The 20,913-nt window shown below is 39.1% G+C and overlaps 1 protein-coding gene across 9 annotated transcripts in view; it reads right to left on the bottom strand.

The window, feature by feature from the left end:
* LOC105483316 (ataxin 7) overlaps positions 1–20,913 on the bottom strand; it is a 150,526-nt gene that overhangs the window by 102,464 nt on the left and 27,149 nt on the right. For all 9 annotated transcript variants that reach the window (XM_071092037.1, XM_071092029.1, XM_071092030.1 and 6 more), the window contains one exon: positions 12,527–12,625. The gene's annotated coding sequence lies outside the window, so the exon portion shown is untranslated. The remainder of the gene's footprint in view (positions 1–12,526; positions 12,626–20,913) is intronic.

The following is a 20,913-nucleotide window of genomic DNA, read 5'->3' as shown; positions in this document are numbered from 1 at the left end:
GCCTACAAAACTTAGCATCCCTCCCCAACACACACAATATTTGCTTAGCGACAGGCTACAGATGGCAAAATAAAAGGCTACTTAATGACCTAAAGCATTCAAAATACTTGAAACAGTAGCAGACCACACCAAACACTTTCAGTAAGTGTTGGTATTACTATTTTCTCAAATTGATGTGAACATTTGAAGCCGAGACAAAAACAATGATTCTGATCAGCATGTTTCACACTGCAGTAATATCAACTCCTGTAATGTGTGTCAGAGATGCTTGCTCCCAAGTGCTTTCTCTGACTAGATGGGGAGGAAGTGTAATTATCCTTTTTTTTTTTTTTTTTTTTTTACCTCAAACATCTGGTGTGACAGAGGTGGCCAACTTCTTTGTTGGTCCAACTTGCAGAAACACAGAAAAGTTTACATAAGCATAAAAATTAATAAAGAAATGTTACTGCAACCCAAACATAAGGTGGGACTGGTAAAGAGGGTTTGGGGTTCAAAATTTAAAAGCACACACACACACAGAGACACACACACACATACACATATACATACACACACTTTTATTTTAGAAAGATTTAGAAATAAGTCTGTAAAATTTTTTCGTGCATTGCATGCAAACAAGTCCAAAAAGTACAACCATGGTTACTTCCTGTCCTTATCAAAATAACCAAAATAGTAGAAATGATTGGAAAGATTTAATTTTAAAAATCATTTCTAAAGCTTTAACTTCCTCCATAAGACTATCAATGAGAAAAATGCACAGGAGTAAAACATATAATTCCCTTGACAGGAATATAGTTCCCTACTAACTTTTAACATAGCTTAGATGACCCCTGTGCAGATTTTCAATTTTTCATTCACGCCAAATCACTGCAAATCTGAATAATTACATGAAAACATCCAATCTCTGTTTTCCTAAAGTACATAATTTATTACTTGGAATTTTGAAATTCTACACTTAAGAAAAACGAAAATTTGGATTTTAACGGCATTTGAAGCTACCAGTGAAAAGAAAAGCTTGCAGCCACCAAGCCACATAGATAAAAAAGGGCGCTTGCTTGTTAAGTACAGCTCTTCAGATCCCTGAAAGTACAAAGTGAGAACAAAAATAAGGAGAATGGCAAACATGAAGTATGGTCCTACTTCCTCAAGACATTGCTTGATTTTCCCCTTTTGGATGTGAAACGACTTCAAGATTCACTAATATGACTTCTAGCCAATGGGGATCAATACAGCAACTTAAAGAGTACTTCAACTTCGTTCCCAATTCCTGCTTGATACCTCTTTCTTTCTTCAAAGTTTTTGATTGGTTTAATAAAACACAACCAGGCTTAAAATGAAAAATATTAAGTATCCTCTTGGCATTATGATCGTTACTAAGGGAAATTATTACGAATAGCAGCTACCAATTATTGAGTTCCTCAATACTCAAAACTAATAGCAGCTATCAATCATTGAGGAATCTCATCAATAAGCACTATAAATAAATGTCTTATATCAAACTGAGCAATTCAGCTAAATCCTTTAGGAAACTTACTATCAAACTGAAGAGGATGTGCAGACAAGAGATTGACAGGCATTTCCTGGTATTTCTCCAACCAATTCTCTTTTGCTGCAGACAATGCATTTTATCCACTCTTTCTTCACCCATAAAAAAGTCCTAATTCCTAGAAATGTTCTGATATCCACGGTTGCTAGAGGTTTCCTTAAAGTTGGAATGAGTCACCAAAAAAAGTCAAAACAGCAAGCTGAGACAGTGCATCTGATATTTGAATTTTGGCAACTTTTAAAAGCGTTCCTTATGCAAAGCACACTGTTTATAAACAAGAGTACAACAGAAACCCAATACTTAGCTGTATTATCTACAGGCCCACAGTAAAGAACTTGATGACCTCTTACCTAGATAATCTTCCCTTTCCATACCACCAAATTATAAAAAGAACATAAATATATATAAATTTTTTGTGTGTTTGTGTCTGTGGAGATGACAAGGTCTCACAGTGTTGCCCAGGCTGGTCTCAAACTCCTGAGCTCAAGCAGTCCTCCTGCCTTGGCCTCCAAAAGTGTTGAGATTACAGGCATGAGCCACCACACCAGGGCAATACAATTTATATTCACTTAATGCTATTTTAATATAGTATTATGCCTGTATAATATCAATCAGAGATTCTGCCAGTACATTTCTGATGATGCCTTGTAACTCTGAGGAACTTTACTGTCTGCAAACTGAAGTAATATTCATTGTATATGGCTTGAGTAATGAGTATTCAATGTATCCAACAATTCCTGATTGCCTGCTACAGACCAGGCACTCTACTGGGCACCAGGGTGAAGATAAGATAGTAATTTCACTGAGTATGTGAGAAAAGTAGAAAGTAGGGGAAACAATTCATGAAAACACTCTTGTGGAAAAAAACTGTCACCACCAACTAGATTGTATATGGCTTAAGAACTGGGTTGTCAGAGGTGAAGTACTGCAAATTCTGTGCATTTCATCCCTTCCAAGGACGTATTTAAAATGTGGTCTTATCTCATCACCCAAATTTAGGGATGTTCTCAGTAGATGCCAAGGGTAACAAGTCTCTCTTTACAGAAAGGATTCTTTGCACTCATAAAATGTTTTGTTCAAAGGCCAAAGGTGTCACAATGTACAAAAACAAAACAAAAAGTTGACCTTTCCAACATTAAATCCAGTTTAATGTAAAAAGGCAAAAACTACCCAAAACATTTCTAAGATACAAGATCCCACACAACCATATTTACTTGGAAAAAACCACCAGTCCCAATACAACATTTTAATAAACTTGAAAAGCAGTAAGTACAGTATACTTATCTGTGTAAATTACAGGGTTGGTAACAGAGATTCTCCATTATCAACCCCAAAGGACTGAAGTCATTTGAGCAGCAAGAAACTCAGATCCACTGAATTAGGAATGAATAAGGCTTTGGTTTCTTTATATCCTCCTAAAATTGGCTGAGCCTTTGTTCAAATCCTCTCTCACTCCTCTGACTACATCTTTCCCTTTCCTTCTTTCTTCTCCAGAAAGAGCCAGGGCTGTATTCTGCACAAGAGGCATGCCTTTCCTTAACTATGCTCCCTCTAGTGAAATACCTTATAGCTTGTCATGAATATCAGTATTCCAGTAGAGGGAGAAGAGTGGAAAGAGTAAATTGAATTCATCAGCTCAGTGGTTGGAATTGATAGCAATCAAGTGCAAAATTAGGAATAATAAGGACAGTTGCAACAGTGAGGACTTAAAGACATAAATAGCTTTTTAAAAACTTAACCTGTACACATACTTGTTCTACAGTAAAATGTATCATTTGCTAAACATCTCAAAGCCTTGAATTTTTGGACTGTTTTCTTAATCATATGTTTGCATGTACATATGAACTCTCCCAAAGAAACATTCACCAGTAATAGTAAATTGCTTGAAAAGAGAAGAAAATTTCAAAATACACATATAAAAGGTAATAATAAATTATAACATAAAAGGTAATTAATAATGCCCAATGTTTGTAGGGATTTAAAACTGGATTGTAGTTTTATGACAAACTTGATTTGAAATGTTGATTTAAAGTCTTTAGGCTGAGGAGTTTTTTAAAAATGGAGAGTTTTAAGTTATAGAAAAGGAATGGAGGCCAGGTGTGATGGGCTGACGCCTGTAATCCCAGCACTTTGCGAGGCCAAGGCTCAGGAGTTCAAGACCAGTCTGGGCAACACACTGAGGCATCGTCTCTACTACAAAAAAAAAAAAAAAACCAAAAAAACAGCAAGGCATGCAGGCATGTGCCTATAGTCCCGGCTACTTGGGAGGCTGACGGGAGGACTGCTTAAGTTTGAGAGATAGAGGCTGCAGTGAACTGAGATCGTACCACTGTACTCCAGCCTGGATGACGGAGCAAGACCCCATTTCAAAAAAAAAAAAAGAAGACAAGGAATGGAAAAGTTGGACAAATATTCAGCTATAAAAGGAAATTGACTGTATAGAGTTCTAGTGTACTGCCTCAGCTACCATAAAATGCAGGTTAAACACACTATTAAACATAATTTCCCATGTACCTTTGCATTGACAATGCTGTAAATATCACCATTTTTTTGGGCTCAGCCATTAAGAGCATGGGTTCTAGGGCCTATCTGCCCAGGCTGAATCCCACTTCCACCACTACGAGCTGTATAACTCTGGGGAAATCACTTAGCCTCTATGTGCATGTTTCTACATCTATAAAATGAGTAAAACAAGAGTAACTACTTTATGAGGAACATTAAGAAATTAACAGTGCAAAAGCACACTGTGTCAGCTATTATTATTAGCACCACGCTTGTCACACAGTAAGCCCTAATTCTAATCTATGTATGCTATACTATCAGACCAATCTTGCTGAAGTATGGCTTTAGCCCCTACCATTTTTAGGGGCTCTCCACTGACTGATAAAATAAATAAAAACTTCTCTCCTAGCATTCCAGGTCCTCTACAATCTGCCCCTGCCTCAGCTCCACCACTTCTACAGGGTTCAATTGCCTCCTGCATGTAGTCTATGGTCCAACCCAAATGACAAATTCAGAACTTCAAACATGCCCCCACCCCAACTCCATCCAACTCCCAGCTCCCAAGTCTTTGCTCATATAGGTCACTCCATCTATAATAGTTTCCCTCCCTTGGCTGAAATCCTGCTGTTCACTCAAAGTTCTTCCACAAATTCCATTTCTTGAACAAACTCTTTCCTGAACCCTCTCACTAAGCACACGGGAACTCATCCCCACCTCTGTATCACAGGACTTCATGGATTCAGAGTTAAGAGTATATGCTCTGAAATCAAGGTGACAATGAGACATACGTTTAGTCTCCCAGAGATCAACAATTTGCATTCCCAACATAAGGGTGTTATTTAGAACCTGGAACCCACTTTCCCACAAACCATAAGATGAGTTGTAACCATGTCTCCAAAATGGTCAGCAAAATGCCTTTGGGGTGAACCCAAGGACTAACAATGCAGGTGTGTTAGTATAAGAGGGAAAGAATAACACAAATGTTTCTTCCTCCTTTCCTCAGCCAAGGTCCAGCTCTAAGCAAAGCCATAGATTCAGTAAACATGGCACCCTTGACTTTCCCCCATTCTCTCTTTGCACCGTGGTCCAGGAGCCTATCTGGGTTTGTACTGCTTCTCAACAGACTGTTCCACAAAAACTTGCACTCCCTTTCCACCTCCAAAGTAAAGCTCTCCTATTCTTGGTAGAGTTTTCTTTGGTAGAGTTTTCTTGGTAGAGTTTTTCCTGCAGATTTAACTATTTTTCACTAAGGTGTGTGAATGACTATGAATGAATACAGTTATCTGTCCTCCTCTCCTCCCAAGTACACACATAAAGAAATATGAAGAGTAAGACCTTACCCCAAATTACTTCTAGGTGTACTGGTCCATAAACCTTTCTTCCTAGAAACACAATTACTAACTACACTCTTATGGTCATTCTGATTTTAAACGACATAATCTATGGCTCAAGGCAAATATTTATTTTCACCAATTTAATATTTTATTTTAACCAATATTCTCTTTTGATCAACATAAAATTTTCAAGACCTTGAGGCCTTGATCCTCTGTCCACTTCCTACTATGCCCCCACGTCTACATCAAGGTGTTCTAAGTGAAGGAATTTCAGGAATGGAAAAGGGGAACCAAAACAAAATTGCTCCTGGTGAGAAATCTGCCTTTCCTGCCTTCCAGAGCTTGCTCCATCTCTTTGGAAAACAGGTATTTTCAAAAAGCATGAGGATTTTTCCAAATGGTTTCTGGGGCAGTGGCAGCAGAGCAGCAATCACAAGCGGGCGATTAGTGGGCTGGAATCTAACTTATCAGGTATTTCTTTTTAAAAACAGAGCCAAGGCCAGGCGCAGTGGCTCACACCTGTACTCCTAGCACTTTGGGAGGCTGAGGCAGGCGGATCCCAAGGCCAGGAGATCAAGACCATCCTGGCCAACATGGTGAAACTACATGTCTACTACAAATACAATAATTAGCTGGGTGTGGTGGCACGTGCCTGTAATCCCAGCTACTCAGGAGGCTGAGGCAGGAGAATCACCTGAACCAGGGAGTCAGAGGTTGCAGTGAGCCCAGATTGCGCTACTGCACTCCAGTCTGGCAACAGAGTGAGACTCCATCTAAATGAAAACACAGCCAAATGGGTAAATTGAATGTCATCAGAATTAAACTTCTGTGTTTCAAAGGATACCATCAAGAAAATGAAAACCCACAGAACCTACACATTTTTACAAATCATATATCTGATTAAGGGACTTGAACTAGAATGTAGAAAGAACTCTTTCAGCTCGGTAAATTAACAACAAAAACAACAAAATAAGTTCAATATCATTAGTCATTAGGGAAATGCAAATCTAAATCAGAGATACCACCTCTCACCCACTAGGATGGCTGTAATAAACAACAACAACAACAACAGAACAGAAAATGAAGAGTGTTAGCAAGGATATGAAAAAAACTGGAATTCTCATACATTGCTAGCAGGAATGTAAAATGGTGTAGCCATTGTGGAAAACAGTGGTAGTTACTCAAAAGCTTAAACACAGAATTAGCATATGATCCAGCAATTCCACTTCTAGATATACACTCAAAAGAACTGAAAGCAGAGACTGAAAGAGATACTTGTGCACTAATATTCATTAGCAGCATTATTGCTAAAAGTCACAAGGTAGAAACAACGCACATGTACATCAACAAATGAATAAACAAATTGTGGTATATCTATACAAAGAATATTATTGCCAGGTGCGGTGGCTCATGCCTGCAATCCCAGCACTTTGGGAGGCCAAGCCGGGCAGATCACGAGGTCAGGAGTTCAAGACCAGCCTGGCCAACATAGTGAAACCCATCTCTACTAAAAACACAAAAAAATTAGCCAGGCATGGTGGCGCACGCCTGTAGTCCCAGCTACTTGGGAGGCTGAGGCAGGAGAATCGCTTGAACCCGGGAGGCGGAGCTTGTGGTGAGCCAAGATTGTGCCACTGCACTCCAGCCTGGGCAACAGAGTGAGACTCCATCTCAAAAACAAACAAACAAACAAAAAAACAAAACAAAAAAAACAAAACAAAAAAAACAAAAAAAAAAACCATTATTCAGCCATAAAATGAAGCACTGATACATGCTCCAACATGAATGAATCTTGAAAACATTATGCTAAATGAAAGAAGACAGACAACTAGGTCACAAATTATTTGATTTCATTTAGGTGAATTATCCAGAATAGGCAAATCCATAGAGACAGAGAGAAGATTAGTGGTTTCCAGGGGCTGAGGGAAGAGAAGATGGAGGGTGACTGCTTAGGAATGGGATGGGGTCTCCTTTGTGGGTGCTAAAAATGTTTTTGACCTAGATAGAAGAAACAGTTATACAATCAATATTGTGAATACACTAAAAACCATTAAATGTACAGTTTAAAGGGGTAAATTTATGGCATTTGAATTACATATCAATAAAGCTATTTTTTAAGCCAACATCAAAACTTGGAAAATTTCACAAAAAATTCCAGATTGACTTTTCTTGAAAAAATCCTAAGTAAAATCTGACACCACCAGCCACAGCATTCCTCATGGGAACATGAGTTGGAGATGAAGCTGGTCCTGGAACCCATCTCTGCCACTACCTAACTCTGGACGTTGGCAGGACAACTTTTTCATCTGTACCTCAGTTAGCTCCTCTGCAAAAGGAAGATAACAATAATATCTACCTCATGAGCTTATGAAGAGTCAATAAATTAACATGTTCAGAATAGTGCCTGGCACATATTAAGTGCTCAGTGTGTGTTAGCTACTTTCACATTTTATAACAATTCATCCTCTAATAGAGGTATGTAACCGTTACTTTTCAACTTTTTGTTTTTACAAATAAAATAGCATATAATGTAATGGTCCAAAAAAAAAGAAGTGCAAGACAACCAAGATAAACATTTTTTAAAGAAACATGCAAAAAATACTATGAATCATATGTGCCTATTTTTGTGAAAAAGTGATGATGATGATGCTAAGTTTATGCAAAAAACAGTCTAGATAACTCTGGATTTACCATATGAGAAGCAAGGGGTAAAAGAATTAAAGGTGCTTTAATTCTTTAAACTCAAAGGAACTTTTTATTAGCATACATATTTATATAATGTTTAGATTTTTTATCAACATAGTTTTATAGTCAGGATGATTATTTTAAAAGATGATTATCCTTTTATAAAGTTTTTTTTTTAGAAGAAGAAACTCTAAATATTGAAACTTTTGTGAGATTGCCACAAAACTCTGTTAGGTAAGTAGCAACGGCACAGACTGATAAAACTCACTGCCTTTGCTTGAAACTTCATCTTTAGTTGCAATTCCCAGAGCACCAACCTCTCTTGAGTTTCCTTCTTCCTCATGGAGTATATGGTGCTATATTTATAGCTGCTAAACTCCTTGGCCAGTCAATATCTTTCAATATCTAGCCAAACCTTTTCCCACCCTTAGCATCCACCACTGCCCCTTACAAAGACTCCACTCTAGCTAAACTACCTTCTCCGGTCTAAGACATAAAGTACACATTTCTGAAAGTCTTTCTAAATGCCATTATTTTTTAAATACAATTCACATAACTAAAATTCACCATTTTCACCATTTTATTATTATTTATTTATTTTGAGACAAGGTCTCGCTCTGTTGCCCAGGCACAAGTGCAATCCAGCTGGTGTAATCACGGCTCACTGCAGCCTCAACCTCCAAGACTCCAGTGATCCTCTCACCTCAGCTCCAAAATAACTAAGACTAAAGGCACATGCCACCACGCCTAGCTAATTTTTGTACTTTTTAAATAGAGACAGGGTTTCAAGTGTTGCCCAGGCTGGTCTCAAACTCCTGGACTCATGTAATCTTCCTGCTTCACCCTCCCAAAGTGCTAGATTTACAGGTATGAGCCACTGCACCTGGGCTTTAACCATTTTAAGCGTACAATTTAGTGACATTTAGTACATTCACAGTGTAGTACAACCAATATTACTATCTAGTTCCAGAACATTTTCATCACTCCAAAAGCAAACTCTGTATTCATCAAGCAGTCACTGCCCACATTCCCTCCCCAACCCCTGAAAACCACATCTGCTTTCTGTCTCTATGGATTTGCCTATTCTGAATATTAAATGAAACCACATAATATGTGGCCTTTGTGTCTGGTTTCCTTCATTTAACAAAACGTTTTCAAGGTTTATCCATGTTGGAGCATGTTATCAATACTTCCTTCTTTTTATAGTTAAATAATATTCCACTGTGTGGTATACACACACACAATGGAATACTATTCAATCTTTAAAAAGAAGGAAATCCAGCCAGATGTGGTAGCTCACAACTGTAATCCAAGCACTCTGGAAGGAAGGCCAAGGTGGGAGGAACACTTGAGCCCAGGGTTCAGGAGTTCCAGACTAGCCTAGGACACATAGTGAGACCCCTATCTGTATTTTTTTTTTTTTTTTTAAAAGAACTCCTGTCATTTGCAGCAACACAGATGAACCTGGAGGATATTATGTTAAGTGAAATAAGCCAGGCCAAGAAAGACAAATAGGACACAATCTCACTTATATGTGGAATCTTAAAAAGTTGAATTCAGAGTAGAGAATAGAACGGTGGTTACCAGAGGATAGAGGTGACGGGTTTAGGGAAAGTTAGTCAAAAGGTACAAAATTTCAGTTAGGAAGAATGAGTTCAAGAACTTCAGCTGCAAAACATGCTTACTATAGTTAATAACAATGTGTTGTATTCTTGCAAATTGCAAAGAGACTAGATAAGTGTTCTCACAACCAAAACATAAGTATGAGAAGTCATGCCTACCTTAATTAGCTTGATTTAAGCCATTCCACAATGAATACATATTTCAAAAGAATACACTGTACATGATAAACATATCCAATTTTTACTTGTTAATGAAGAAAAAAAGGTAAGCGCCAATTCAATGGCAGGGATATTTGTCCTTTCGATTTACTAATTTATCCCCAGTGCCCATAAGAGAACATAGCACGTAGGTTGGCACCCAATAAGTCTTTGTTGCATGAACAGATATTGGGCCTACAATCTGTTGCTGAGAAGGGGTTGCCACATTAGATGGATCATGGACTGGATGGTTTCTCACAGTTCCACCTCGCTCACTTTATTTCCCCTCTCTGGTCTCTCTGGTCTCTAGAGACTTTTGAACTTGTGACTCCTCTTCTTTCTCTGCTTCTTGGTCACTTACTTCCTGGCATCATATTAATCTTTTCATTGGTATAATATTCAAAAAAGCCTAAGTTATCACTGCAGTCCGTGTAAATCACCTCCTATTCTTCTCCTTTTCCTCCCAGGGACAATCCCCATGCACACAGTAAAAACTCCATAAACAGGCACTAAAGAGCTCCTTTGGCATTCTGCCAAACGTGTTTCCTCTTAGCTTCTCCCTATACTCCTCCATTGTCAGTGACTGGACACCATACAGGAAAGCCTGTTTCTCTCTTCTCTGGCACCTTGCAGACATGACACAATGAACAACATTCAATGTGATGACTTCAATGATCACTGAAAGATATCTCTGCATATCCCTTCAGCTTTAGTCCAGAAAAATTTTAAGAGACTGTTTTCAAGGTAGAGACTTCATAGCTCCCCAAATTGTTCTTTTAAACATCTCAATAGTACTAAAACACTTTCTGTGAAGCTGTTTCAGATTGTTAATGGTAAAAATGTTATCTTTTATGTGTTGTCTGAAATGCTACCATTTTTGTTACAGTTGCCTAAAACCTGATTGTGGCATCACATTTGTTACCTAAGTATGTAAGATAATTGATTCCAGAGGCTGAAACTCCTTTAATCTTGTTTCCATTCTGTTCTGTTTTAGTCTTTAATGACTCATCTTAAACTGCACCTTAACTTGTAAGTTATCTCATTCCTTTCAGAAGTAGGAGAATAATTTTGTTGTTGTTGTTGCGTGCTTTTTAAGATAGGGTCTTGCTGTCGCTGGGGCTGGTGTGCAGCGGCATCATCATGGGTAACTGCCTCAAGCTCTTGAGCTCAAATGGATCCTCCTGCCACAGCCTCCTGAGTAGCTGGGACTATACGGCATACACCACCGTGCTTGGCTAATTTTTAAAAATTGTTAGTAGGCCGGGCGCGGTGGCTCACGCCTGTAATCTCAGCACTTTGGGAGGCCGAGGAGGGCGGATCACGAGGTGAGGAGATCGAGACCATCCTGGCTAACATGGTAAAACCCCGTCTCTACTAAAAATACAAAAATAAAATTAGCTGGGCGTGGTGGCGGATGCCTGTAGTCCCAGCTGCTCCAGAACCCAGGAGGCGGAGCTTGCAATGAGCTGAGATGGCACCACTGCACTCCAGAATAAAATAAAATAAAACAAAATATTTCTAGAGTTGGGGGTGTAGCTATGTTGGCCAGGCTGGTTTCAAACTCCAGAGCTCAAGCAATTCCTTCCACCTCAGCCTCCCAAAGTCCTGGGATTACATGTGTGAGCCACTGTACTCAGCCCTGTTTTTTTTTAATCAAAATTCCTCCAGGAATTTTCTGCTTTGTATTATGTGAAATTTCACCATTATCCTCCCCAAAACAGTAAATGTACAATGGTGGACATGCAGTGAGAAACTCCATTAATGTGCCAGGCATTGGAGGCTCATGCCTGTAATCCCAGCACTTTGGGAGGTCAAGGCGGGTGGATCACTTGAGGTCAGGAGTTCGAGACCAGCCTGACTAACATAGCAAAACTCCATCTCTACTAAAATACAAAAATTAGCCAGGTGTAGTGGTGCACACCTGTAATCCCAACTACTCAGGAGGCTGAGCCACAAGAATCACTTGAACCTAGGAGAGGTGGAGGTTGCAGTGAGCCGTAATCACACCACTGCACTCCAGCCTGGGTGACAGAGTGAGATTGTCTCAAAAAAAAAAAAAAAAAAAAAAAAAGACACTCCATTAATGATGGCTGCTATTTTTGTAATGATCAGAGACTACTCATTACCATAGAGCTGTCTGGCAGCCTGGGCAAAGGCACTGGGCCCAGAAAGTGTGCCTGAAGAACGCCTGCCTGTTTTACAATCTTGCTTAGGATCTTCACTGCCCTAAGCAGCTGGGTCTACATTACATGGAAAGACAAGAAAACAGGAGCTGGGGGAATGGTGCTGGAAAGAAACAAGAGCACACTTTTGGATAACTTCCAGAAAAAAGTGGGTATAGACTGGGAGAGAAGGAGGATTCTATAACTAAAGTCTTCCTGCAATTTTAACAAATTTGGAGGGCATGTTATTTAGCAGTTTTTGTGTTGAGAAACAAATACCTAATAATATCATACTCCTAAATTCATTGTCATTTCATTTTTCTAAGATCATATTCAGGATTACATTTAACATTTGAGATCTTACACAGATGTCTCAAAATTAACAAACTATCATCCTTTGGTAAAACTCAAACTCTATTATAACTGGAAGCACTGTATTTGTTCAACTGTGCTTGCGATATCAGAACAGCCAGTTACCTTTTCTTTGGAGGGTAGGCCAAAAATCCTGATCGATTTACCAATGGATCTTCATCTGCTGCAATTGTGAAAGCTCGTTCGTCTTAATTCGGTTCAGATCTACAAAAACAGAAAAAAGGCAAATGGATGAAACAGTGGATGGACAAAGCTAATCAGAAACATACAGTCTCACTGGTTGCCAGATATTCCAAAATTATATGTGCTTTGAGATGTCAAACTGTTAAATTTCAAGACATTTTACCAATTTTATAACAAATGTGATTTGCGTGTGTGTGTGTGTGTGTGTGTGTGTGTGTGTGTGTGTGTGTGTGTTACAATGAACTTAATTGGCTATATTTACAATAAACTAAGAACAAATGACTATTCAATATGTACACAGTTAGCCTCCTGGGGCTTAAAATCATTGTAATTTGCACTAATGAGTTCCCACTTAATTTTTAAAATGGCGATTCAGAAAGCCTGCTCCTATGAAACTTGTCAAATCACAGATTTTAAAAATACAGATTGAATAAGATTATTATTTGGAGAGCTCACGCTGTCCTTCTTTATCATTTCAGCAGTTTATAAAAGCAATTTTTAATACTTCAACAGGAAACAAAAATTCAATTGAACTATCTTCCTAAAAAGCACAAGGAAACTATGTGCTCCATTATCTTCATAGTTGTGTGCATATATTTCAGGTAAAATGTGCTTTTTAATTAATTTGTAGAGGACCAATGAGTTAAGGAGTCAAGAAATTACAGATTAACAAACCAAAGTTAGAAAATAAGCTTGTCTTCAAATCTCACATGCAGAAGAGAAAAAGCAGCAAACACGGGCAATGACACAGCTATGGGGCAGACGTTGTCAAGGTATAAAGCACAAGACAGGCTGAGCTCATATGAAAAATTCACTACTCATATACTTCTCTCCCTGTAATCCTCACTGGCTATAAAGCAAGATATGGAGGAGGTAATACTGCTTTGCTCAATTTTTATTTATTTTCATGTACTCTAAAATGGTAACCAAATGTTTCTATGGCCTGAGATCCTAAGATAGGAATAAAGCATCGCTGAAAATCAGTGGCTGAAATTATATGCCATGTTTTGAACATTTATTCATAATTATCTTTATTAGGTTTTAAGTTATTTCCAGGTCATACTGCTTCCCTCTCCCTTTTTAAAAGTGTCAATTTTATTCACTCAAAATGCTATTCGGTAATGCTTAAAATCATTCCTACAATCTTTATAAACCAGATGTTTCTCTTCAGATTTCTAATTCCTTCCCAGTCTCCTTTCTTTTTAAAAATTTCTCTGATTTCCATTTTAGTGCTCCTTTTCTGCCTTACTTCCAATAAAAGCTGCTTTCTTGTTTAACATGTCTGTCCTGAGCCAAAATGCATTTCTTTGAATCCTAAATACTTTATAGCTATGCAAAAATCACTCAAAGCTAATTACAAATTGCCATGATAGAGGCAGTCAATAAAGACGTTATGTTCATGATAAGCATTCACCACCCTGATGGTGATTCCTTCAGAGTAGACAGAAGGTGAAGGCAGAACAACACCAGCATCAGATTAGACTCCGCACTTGATCTTATTTCACTAGGTCAAGCCATTTTTCAGTTTTCCATCTGGACACTACTGCTACTTCTCCAAAGTATCCAAGGAAGTCATCAGATTCAGAACACTCATCTCCTTCAGGATAGTTTTGGTTTTAAAAGAATTCATCACTTACTAGTTGCATACTGTAAAAATGCTTTATAGGAAATATGAGAAAAATGATAGTTGCAGTTACTAAAAATAAACATTTAAAAACAGTAACTTCTCTACTTAGAATAGGGGTCAAAAGCCTTTCTTTAGTAGGGGAAAAACCTATTATATGCTTGTATGTATTCTCTCATTTGATCTTCTAATAACCCTGTGTTCAAAAGAGCTGTTACTATGATCTCCATTTTACTACTGAGGAAACAGACTGAGAAAGGTCATAATTTGCTCAATATTACCCAGCAAACAAGTGGTGTGAAACTAACTAGAATCCGGGCCTTTGGTGATATTTAGTTCCCTTTCCAGTACACCAAACTGCCTCAATGGCAACTTAATTTTGTTTTGCAAAGAGAAATAGTTAAAAAGAAATCATTTTAAATAGACTTGGAAAATTTTCTTAGAATCATTAAACTTGATACCTTTTATTCATTCAACGACTACTACGTAATAAGCATTCAACAAATATAATTTTTAAAAAGATTTCTTTAAATGATGGTCAGTTAGCAGTGGGAGAGAAAGAAAGAAGACATAACTTGAAGCATAAGTTTATTAACTCTTTTATTTTTTAAGGGGGAGGGAGATTATATAAGACATCTTTCTCCTAGAGGAGCTCCCTAGCCTATGTTGACCCTTTTTTGTAAGAACTATGTAATTCTCAACTCCATGCCAAGTCATACTTTTACTATGGGGCTACAAACTACTTACTCCCATCTTTGTCTAAGCTGGACACACGACACAAACTGAGACAGTCAATGTGTTCTTCTTAGAACGAGAAATTGAGATGAAGAGGGTCTAGTTTGGTGAAGGCTGCAAGCTACCTCTAAGTGCTGTTTCAGTCTATAGGAAAAAGACAGTCAGCAAAGAGAGAATGAAAGAATGAATGTGCTGCTCAGAGTGAATCTGACCCAAGAGGTCACTAATCTCCCGTTTCTCCCAGGAGAAAAAACGAGAGAGAAAAAGAGAAAGAGAGAGAAAGAGAGAAAGAGAGAGAAAGAGAGAAAGAGAGAGAGAGAGACAGACAGAAGAGAGAAGGAAGGAAGGAAGGAAGGAAGGGAGGGAGGGAGGGAGGGAGGGAGGGAGGGTCTCTGCACAGGAGTGTTCTTGGGCTTTCTTGTTACCGCCATAGCCCCTGAGTGGCCCACAGCACTTCCTTCCCTAGATTCCCTAGGGTTCTAAGAAGCCCCTGGCATCTAGGGTAAATGCCCCCCCTTTTTATGAGCTTATTTTTTGAACTGATTTGTGATAACTGCAACAAAAAATGATCTTGTCCAAGACAGTAAAAAAATGTATTTTAAAAATAGAGCTATCACCAGAATGTGTTATAAAAGAACATACTGCAGAAGCCCAAAGGGTTCAGAAACACCCCATCATTCATTTTAAACAGAGAAAAGCCTACAATGCTACATGGGCAGTGTTACATTGGCTTTTACAGGGAAAATGGCTTATTTTCTAGGAGTAACATTTCTGTGTGCTTTTAAGATTCAGAACTTTGTTGCAACTTAAGGCATAATCTGAATCACCTCTTGTTATGTCATACAGTCTGTCAAAATTAAGCATAAACCTGCTAATCACAATAAAGAAAAAAGGCTAAACCAAGTCAGTCTTGTTTTTAACAGAATAAACTTAACTTCTTAACTTATAGACAAAATTACCAAGCTTTAATGTGAGACTGGCACCCTAGCTTCTTAAAGAGTGCGTAAGAGGGAAGAAAAGGGGCTAGAGAAATGAATCCTACAAGGAAAACACAGTTGTGATCTTATAAATTAGAGCTTGTTGCGGGAGAGGGAATAGCGAGAAAAAAAAAACAAAACAAAGCAACCTGAAGCCTTGAAGGCTGACTCCAATCTCTCCATTCTAGATATGAAAAGACTGAAACCAAGAGAGATGATCTCAGCTGCTTTATTTATTCAATAAAAACATGTTGAGGCTGGGGCACAGTGGCTCATGCTCGTAATCCTAGCACTTTGGGAGGCCAAAGCAGCAGGACTGCTTAAGTTCAGGAGTTCAAGACCGTTTGAGGAAGAGCAAGATGCCGTCTCTACAGAAAATTTTTAAAGACTAGCCAGGCATGGTGGCACATGCCTGTAGTCCCAGTTCCTCAGGAGGCTTAGGCAGGAGGATCACTTGAGCCTGGGAAGCTGAGGCTAAGGCTGCAGTGAACCATGATCATGCCACTGTACTCCAGCCTGGGGCAACAGAATGAGATTCTACCTCAAAAACAAAACAAAACAAATTGAGAATGTGCTCCATGCCAAGTACTGTGTCTGGCACCAGAATTGGCAGTGTTATTCAGCTAAGTCACCTAACTCCTAGGCTGTGCGTTTTTCTCTTCATCTTGATACTCGCTGCAAATGGAAAAGTCCACAGACCTAAAATAGCCCACTTTTTTTGTTTTCTATGTTGATCTTGGGGGGAAAATGGCTTTGTTGCTAATATTTGAAAGGCAGGAAGATTCACATAAAATTCCAAACTCCTGGTTTCTCTGGGAAAATCTAAAACTCTGGCCACAGGGGCCAACTTTTTTGGAGGAAATGACTGAATTAAGCTGTGTTGGGAGCTGCCCTTTGTCAATGGGCATGTAATTTCCAAAGTACTCAGCTGGCTATATCACTTATTTTCCTTTCAAACCTGTCTCCTGTAGGTAGCCATGCTTGTGCCCCCAGAACTATACTGTCTTCCTAAATCTTTTCTTCCAAATGAAAATTGACCACCCAAACCCAAATTTTTTAGCAGGTTGTAAAAATGTTTAAACCAAGTTATATATCAACTGCAGACATATTCTCCAAAAATACAAATTAACATGGCATCTAGTTTACTCCCTCTCTTTGGACCCCAGTTCCACCTTGCTTTCACTCTCGCAGGCTTTCTCCTTGGCAAAGCAAATTTAAGAACGAAACGCTATACACAACCTCTTTTTTCAATGGTGCTACTGGGTATTTCCCTCTTCAAAGGTTAGAGGGTTTTTCTACCTACTGAGCTACAGCCACTGCTCAGTTATTCCACTGAGGATCAAGTCAATGTGAAAACACACAAGTGGAGAGGGAGTCAAGGCCAATTGTGAGGAAGGGCTCCAGTAACTCTGGCCTGGGTTTCTTGAGTACATTTCAGTCACTGCAGTCAGTCCTAGGGCTTTCCCAACACTTCATGGAACGCCTCACATGGAGTCTTATTTTTAAAGGAGCCTCCATTTTCTAACAGCTTCTATTAGTACATACTTACACAATGTTTAGTCCCTCTCCTCTCTCCAAATATGTTCAATATAGCCATCCTTCACTCTTTTGCCATTTCAGGATGCACAGTTCTCCCATCTTGAGCCCCTCTCTCCCAGGCTTCACTGAGGTTAACTAGGTTCCCTCTTCTTTTAGCAAAGAAAGGTCAGCAAGGCATTTTTTTTGTCCATTATTTGTGACTATAGGGCACCATTTCACCATTAGCCTAAAAGAAAACTAAAATATAAAATTCCCAGAAATTCTCCCATTTGTCATTGTGCAAAACCTTGATCAAGTCAGATTTGAGAGTCAATTTATGAGAGCACATGACAATAATAATAGTAGTAGTAACTGACATTTACTGAACACTTACCACGTGCCCAGTAACAAAAAGTAAGCCTTTTACATGCATCATCTCACTTAGTATTCCCGTCTATAACAAAGGAACTCTTTCTGTGCTCCTTTAACAGAAAACTGAGGCTTGTGAGATGAGGCCAATAAAAGCTGAGGTATTGCATGTTAGAGTTGAGCTTAAAACCATTTACTTCACTGCCATACACCACAATTCCCACCTGTTTCTCCATACCTGCTGCTCATGCCTCCTTGAACTCCTTTCTTACTTTCCAAGTAACTCATATCCACACTTCAAAACCCAGCTCAGATGAAACTTCATCAGGTCATCACGCCTACTGCTCTAGGTGGGCTTCCTGGAGGCTGGGTCCACAACATTTCATCCTTGTATCCCTAGGGCCCAGCGCTGTTAAGTGTTAATAAATGCCTGATGAATTGAATTGGATAAAATGGAACCACAGGTTCTGACGGCTACCCAGGTTAATATGTGCCTGGAGTGGGATGCTATCGCCTTGCTAAGAACTTGCAATTAGGCCAGTGGAATAAAGAGCTGCTCTGGCATTTACCTTCACTCTTCCCAGGCAAACTCACCTACGGACATCAATGCTAAGGAAGGGAGAAGGAGGGATAAGAGGCAAATTAAAGTCCAGTACTCCTGTTGACAGGAGTTGGGGTGTGTGTGGTGGAGGTGTCTTTAAAGTTGACTGGGAGGAGGAAAGCCTGGGGAACAGAGAGAGTTTGTCCTGCAATAGTCTACCAGGGGAACGTTAATCTCCTGTGACTGGCCTGGGGTTACAAAATTCTAAAATTTATATATGTGACCTCAGTCAAGTCATTCTTTGCTAGTCTAGCACGGTCCCTTAGGATAGATGTTAAATAAACAAACAGCATGCATTTTACTCTGAGGCCATACTTATCAACACTACCAATAAGAACAATTTTCGCTGAGTGCTTAACTTGGATCAGACCCTCTGCTAAACTCTGTACATGTACTATCTTGTTTAATCTCCACCACAGTCCTACAAAGAATACTTATAAGTGAGGAAATGCAGGTCTGTAACAGATAAATGGCTTGCCAAAGGTCACTTACCAAATGACTGACAGTAAGGGCAGTGGCTAGTGGGATAAATGTAGTTTTCATTAATAATGCTCATAGAGTTTTTAATTCTTCTACTCCGCCTCTTTAAAAATTACTTCCTAAATACAGACTGAGCAGCATACAACAAATTTCACTCTAATTTCACTCTTCTCTGAAAGATCCAGGGAAAATGCTTCCACTTCTATTAAGCCTTTCTAAATACCATTTGTGATACAGATTGCCAATAGTCACCTATATTTACATTCTCCGCCTGAGCACATATTTTGCCTAAATTTCCCAATATTCATTGCAATAAGGTCACGACATGTGACTGAATCCAAAATGTAAATAAAAATGTTGCATAAGCCAGGTGTGATGACTCACACCTGTAATCCCAGCATCTTGGGAGGCTGAGGAGGGAGGATCCCTCGAGGCCAGGAGTTCGAGACTAGCCTGGGCAACACAGTGAGACTCCATCTCTATGAAAATTAAAATAAATAATTAGCCAGGTGTGGTGTCCCACACCTGTAGTACCAGCTACTTGGGAGGCTGAGGTAGGAGGATCACTTGAGCCCAGGAGTTCAAGGCTGCAGTGAGCTATGACTGCGCCACTGCACTCCAGCTTGTGCAAGAGAGCAAGACACCATCTCTTAAAAAAAAAAAATGCTGGGTCCAGGCACAGTCGCTCGTCACTCACGCCTGTAATCCCAGCACTTTGGGAGGCAGAGGTGGGTGGATCACTGAGATCAGGAGTTCCAGACCAGCCTGGCCAACAAGGTGAAACCCCATCTCTACTCAAAATACAAAAATTAACCAGGCGTGGTGGTGCACGCCTGTAGTCCCAGCTTCTCAGGAGGCTGAGAAACGATAATCGCTTGAACCCAGGAGGTGGAGGTTGCAGTGAGCCGAGATAGTGCCACTGCACTCTAGCCTGGGTGACAGAGTGAGACTCCATCTCAAAATAAATAAATAAATAAAATAAAATAAAATAAGAAATGTTGGTTGCCAACTTCCGGGCTAGGCCCATACAAACCTCTCTGGCTTGAGCTTCAGTCTCTCCTACCCTCCTCTGCTGGTCAAATGGAAAGGGCTCCAAGCACCTACAGGAGGGCACAGCCACACAATTTCACTCCTGAATGACTAGGGGAATCAATAGCCTCCTTGCCAACACACTCTGAGCTTAAACAAGAAATAAACATATATTAAGGCACTGGGGTTTTGGGTCATTATAGCAGTCAGCCTACCCTTATGAAGTATTCTTACTATCATAATTTTCATTACCAACAGCAACCGCTATAATTTATTGAAGGTATACTAAGTAGTAGGCATTATATTAAGTGTTTTATATACATTACTTTATTCACTTCTATGAGGTAGCAAAATCATACAGATAACAAAATCAAGGGTCAGAGATAAGTAATCATTTCCTCTTCTGAATATTAAAGCACTTACAGTCTGAAAGATTTCAAATAATTATGTAATACCTTGTTATACATGTTGCATTGATGGGTTAAGCAGTTTTTAAAGTCCTGTAGTTAGTTGATATTTTCCTTTAACTCAAAACTTGTTTCCCTCATTTGGATAAACAGCTAAGAGGAGAGGGGCTGGGTCTTACATGTCTAAATTCTGTATCATTTTACACATTGTCTCATGAATATACAAATTAATAGATATAATTATATTCTTTATGCCATTTCTCACAGGCATGTATGCACCATGTCTCACTCCTTCTCTACTGTGTTTTGGTCAACAAACCCCTTGAGTAAATCTGACCAAGAAAATTGGCTTGCTACGAAGAGTTGCTTAGGATGCTGTTTATTTCAGGCCCATAACTTAATGAGTATCATTAATGCAATTTTTCAATACTGCAATTACATGCATGAATGTACATAAACACTTAGCAAAGTGGCTGGCATACAGTTGATGGTCAATAAATGATTGTTTCCCTTCTCCTCTATCCCAATAGCTACTTTAAGTACAATCATATGCTGCTTAAAGAAAACAA

The sequence above is a fragment of the Macaca nemestrina genome, chromosome 2, assembly GCF_043159975.1.
Source record: "Macaca nemestrina isolate mMacNem1 chromosome 2, mMacNem.hap1, whole genome shotgun sequence".
NCBI classification, from domain to species: Eukaryota; Metazoa; Chordata; class Mammalia; order Primates; family Cercopithecidae; genus Macaca; species Macaca nemestrina.
The sequence above is the reverse complement of the archived record's forward strand: the minus strand, read 5'-3'. Positions and strand labels throughout refer to the sequence as shown.